The sequence below is a fragment of the Pinus tabuliformis genome, chromosome 8 (assembly GCF_031772625.1).
Source record: "Pinus tabuliformis cultivar Carrire ecotype Pingquan chromosome 8, CPIR1, whole genome shotgun sequence".
NCBI lineage: Eukaryota > Viridiplantae > Streptophyta > Pinopsida > Pinales > Pinaceae > Pinus > Pinus tabuliformis.
In genome coordinates, this window is record NC_142294.1 from 1793435788 (window position 1) to 1793441247 (window position 5460).

The 5460-nt window shown below is 36.7% G+C and overlaps 1 pseudogene; it reads right to left on the minus strand.

The window, feature by feature from the left end:
- Positions 1 to 3007: 3007 nt before the first annotated feature.
- LOC149243396 (cullin-1 pseudogene) lies at positions 3008 to 5236 on the minus strand (annotated as a pseudogene).
- Between the last annotated feature and the right edge of the window lie 224 nt (positions 5237 to 5460).

A 5460-nucleotide genomic window follows, 5' to 3' on the forward strand; every position in this document is an offset into this window, starting at 1 on the left:
GGTCGGTCCCCTGGTGTGGAGTAGTAAAGTTGCAAAATACGCACAACAGTATGCGAATGAAAGCTCCAGCGTGATGGATCAGGCAATGGTAAGTCCGTGGCGTGAAACCTTCGGCATCAAACAGTGTTTACGGAGAGCCGATTCCCGTGACTCTCCCAGGATGGCATCTCGAGCATTGTCGAGGTCTATTATATCTTCAGCCACATCTGCACTTCATTCAAGTGGGCGCAACACAGTCAGCGTGAGAGCCGCATCAGCAGGTGATGGCAGCACCGGCTCATCTGCCACCGGCAGACCACCTTCGTCTTCCGGTACCAATTTGGTGAAGCGGTCTATTCAGAAATGACATAGTGAGCTCCCGAAGGCGCTCAGCAGAGTACACGATCCCATTACACAAATTTGTCAGAAGGTGCGTAATTCGTTGGTCGCGCAGGCCAAGTTAAGATTCAAGAAATACAAAAAAAAATATTCAGTTCTATCAGAGGATACCAAAATGGCAATGAATGATGCAGGCGTATACGATTCGGTGGACCAATCCTTGATTAACACATCACTATAATTTTTCGTAAATACTCAACATCAACAGGATCCGCCCAGAAATTAAATTTCCTCAGCATTTATGTAGAGAAGGCACCAGCGAGTATACACAGAACAGGCCATCCAATATGGCACTAAAATAATAGAAATTCAACACAATGATTTTGATAATAATTCAAGAAAAAATTGATTTTCGAATTTTAAAATCTAAAATCAATAAAATTTCTTCTCTTCTCTTTTGAACAAAATTTTGACAAATTTCATATCAATTATCCGCTGACCAACTGAATGGAGTTTTCTAGGATTTTGTTGAGTTGGAATCTCCTGAGACACATAATTTTATTAATCAGAAAAAAATAATTACATAATTGATTTGCAAGAGCTTACACCCGAACAACACAAACACTCTTGCAATGAGCTATTTATAAGCTCCATGTCCTAACTACCTCTAATTATGGATCACTTATTAAATAACAAGTGTCCATTTACAATAAATGTTATTCAAACCAACTAGCTAACTAATCTCCTATAATAGAGCCCAAGATACGACACATTTGGAGAGTCATATCTAGTTACAACAATATGCTAATTCTAAAAGTCTCCATTAAATAATTAAACATTCTAGAATAATAATTATTAATTTAATATCTTAAATTAATAATTATTTTATTCTAATTTTATTCTAATTTTATAAACTATGATAAAAAAGTATTTTTGGATCATCTAACATTGAAACTGAATGGGCTTTGTGTAGTCTGGAATATGAAAGGACAAGTCCTTGTCATGTCCAAGATGAGTTCTGTGCTTGTTGTGGACATGCTGTTCCCAAGGTCTAATGATGGGCTTGGGAAGTGCAGACTGAGTTTTTGCATCTGCATGTACAAATGTTGCTTTATTGGGTACTAAATCTGAACCAACTGTAACATTATTGACTTGCTTCTGATGGGTTGCAATCTCAATGTTATGAACAAAAACATGTTCAGAATGACTCCTATATTTTAATACTTCTTGCTGTAGCTGAGATTCGAGCTGCAAAAAATCAATTTTCTCTTGTGCATTTTGTAGACAGACATGAATGTCTGTGAGAGAAACTTTGCAAGCTTTTAATGTATCATGATTAATAGACAATATGAGAGTTTTGAGGAACTCTAATACTTCACTTATTCTGGCCATCTTTTCTTCAATATCAGATTTACATCTTAAAAACTGATCACAACTACTACTCAATGCAGAAAAGCAATACCCACTCACAATACACAGTAATATCGTTTATAAATGTGCAGCAAATGATTAGTGTGCAACCAACAAGCACAAATTACAATCCATTACATAAAAATAACCAACACTATGTTCTCACAATACAACCGACTAAACTTTTCTCCACAAAAGATTACTTTTATTTGTCAAAATAATCATTGTCTTTATACAGCCCACCAAACTCTTATGCAACAGTCAAATCAAGGAATCAATGCATGTAGATAAAAAGCTATAATGAGTTTTAAATACAATGCCACACTGGTGCTGCAGCAAGTGCAAACTTGCTTGGATCCTTCAAATACTCCACTTTCTTAGCGAGTGGAAAAGAAGTGGAAAAGAATAGTCAAGTTCAATAGCGACTGCTAATACATTATTGTAACCATTGATGATAACATGTGGAATAGCTACAATTGTGGGATTATAGATCGCGAGAGAAAGAGTTGTACATAATCTCATAAACTGCAAATTGCTTGTTGTGGTGTGCCAAAGATGGTTTTTCACAACTTCTTCACAAATACACGGTCATGGGCAGGAGTCTTCAACAAACATCGTTCTAGCACCAACTTTTTTATATATATACATATTGAACATGTATCACTGCTGGTCATATATACCATAACATTTTACCATGAACTTCAAAAATATGAATCTAATAAAAGAACATCAAGAGACTGTTTGAATCTCTTCGAAAAGAAAAAGGAGACTTGAATCTTTAAATCATAAGAATCTCTATACCAACTTCAAAAGAAGTCGTACTGCCCTTTCTCCAATGCAAGTCCATCAATCAAGTCCAAAGAATACAGAGATTACATGTGAAAGACATTGATGAAAACCAACCAAAACCCATGTCAATAAAGTCCTTTCTAGACCAACCCCTCTAACAAAAGCGTCATGTTCAGGCTAAACTTTAGCCAAACTACCAAAAGGAAATGGTTTCCACTATATATAGAAAATACAAATTTCACACCTACATATCTCATACTCATGAAATAATTTAACAAAAATCCATTAGCGATATTTACAAAAAGAATATACCACAACTACTATCCAATAATATTTTATCTATAAGAGGACTGATAGTAATACCGAAAAAAGGAGAGCCGTAGAACATAGATTATCCAAAATCAAGTAAAATGTCTATGATAAAATAAAACAAAATTAACCATGAGTTTCACTACAGATTTGTTTTTGACTTGCATCTCAATCAGAGATTTTAGGGTATATATCTCAAAAAATTAGAATTTTCATTGTCCAGTTCCAGGTACTCCTTTGAGATCAAGTCCTGAATTCGGGCTTTTATTGCTTTAAATTCGGGCTTGAACGTGCTTTGGAGCTGTTCGACACACTCACTCAATAGTTGATGCTGAGGTAAGATCTTTCTAGCCTTCATGATGCGAACTATTGCTGCATCTATTGAGCACTGTCTGTCTTCTTTTACATTTTCGATCACTTTATTCCTCTCATTCACTTTCACCTCTGTAAAGGGAATCTTAATCTTCTTCAACTTGTGTGAAAAGGCAGTATTGAATTCAAAATTATCAGTTGTAGATATTGTTGCAGTGCTAGGTTCCTTTACAAGAATCTTATACTTGCCACATGAAACTGAATGGAGTAGTCGAATAACATCTTCATCTTCCAAATTCAGTTGAGATTTAATTTCTTCATAGCTGAGCTTTATAGCTTCATTGAAGAGCAATAGCAGAGCTGCCTGATATGTTGTTACTGACAACTCTATTACCGTGGTGTCAAATTTGGAGATGATGTCACAGGTCCCCAAGGAGTATACCCATGTAAGTGTACGATGTTGATATGTCAGAGAATAAAATTCCTGAAATTTGACAAGACATGCAGCCATCTCAGAAGGTAGATAAAGATTGGAAGACTTGCAAGTTGGCCACCGTGTAGCATTCAATACTGTGACATCCAACGTTAGTTTCATATCGTTATATGCGGAATTGTGAAACTCAGCTTGGATTTCTTTCGAAACTACGAAATCCTTAACCATACGCTCCATTTTTGATATAAGACTTGAACCACAGGGCTCCTTCAACTTCGACAAGTTTTTCTGTTCATCATCAATATTTATACCTCTATCATGCAACAATCTCTTAGCTAAGTATTTCCTGCAAAATTCCGCAAATAAATCTTTATCACTCACATAGAGAACAAGTTTTACAACCTTTTCCACCAGGCTCTCAGTATTATCATCATCGGTCCTTTTTAGACTGCCACCCTTCTTCAACAAATTATCCCAAAAAGCTGCAAACAACTCTTCACTTGTGGTTCCTCCAACTCTTTTATTGCAAATTACCACCAAAGCTTCGTGCAGAGCTTTAGAAATGGTATTATCATTTTGAAATTCATGCACCAAATAACCGACATACTGGTCATAAATTTCAATTAACTTCTCTATGAATTCAAGTCCATGTATTCTTCTACTGCTTGATGAGTTATTGTTCCTAGTAGTGTCTTCGGCGCATTTGATTAAGTCCATGCCTCGGCTAATTATATGTTGTTGAAAAATACTTGCCACTGGCTGGAGACCTTTGGGGATTTTACAAAATAACCTGTAAATCCTACAAATATCAATTTTCTTATCATCCCTAAGCAGGGCATCGAAACCTGAATCATGTTTCCCTAAAAGTTGAATTTCATAACGGGCAAGTAGTTCATTTTGGACCATCTCTAATAACGCATTCTTGCTGCTGGAGTGCAAATAATTGCCAACTCTGTGCTCCTCATTCTGCAAGCACTCTTCAGCCTTTACCATATACTGTGGACAAGAATACTCCGAAATCCATAAAGCAGCCTTTCGAGCATAGTAAATTCGAGTATCCTCAAACATAAAATTTTCAAAATTGTTCACGTAGTAATCTAGGTGACCATTACCAATTTCCAGATACATGTCCACAAATTTTCTTAACGATGTACTATCAACCTGCTCTCCCTCGCGCTCTCGCTTAATCAAATCGAACACAACATTATTGAGATTAATGTGTGTATCATCAGGCAGAGCCTCTCGGAAACACATCAACCCAACTTCTCTTAGAGGGAGTCTGCCAGTCCAAAGGATGTGGTAAATCAAATAATAGAACATGCCAGACATGTAACGAACGAAGGCCTTGTAATTTTCCCAGTGTTTCAGGAATTCTTTTAGCAAGAACACATCATGTTGTTCCCTTAATGCTGGTAAAACTACGCAAGAGATGTACTCTTCAAGCGACTTCTGGTAAATATCGTAAAGTTGATGTGAGTAGTTTTCATTTTTGCTTTTGTACATGTTATGGCTGCACATGTTGCAGATAGTTTCATAAATTCTGATGTACTCATCCAAATGTAACTCATCGCTGCAATTAGTTCCTTCCAACTTGTTTCTCAATTTTTGGATACCAGTAGAGACCATAGCCAATCCTTCTTCCCATGTTATAATACGCCTCTCCATTATTATATTTCAGCCAGCAGTACTATTTTCTTATGTATCGATCTCGTTCGTCCCGCCCTTCGATTGTCTGCCCGCACAGATTTCACAGAATCACCGTACCAATTCAAATATGATGGAGGTGCCAAATTGAGTGATCGATTTATACGAGTGTGAATCGGTATTGTGGCTTTCCGGGCAACAATTTGGTCGCGCCGACATGATTGATTTCTTAACGTTATGGCCAA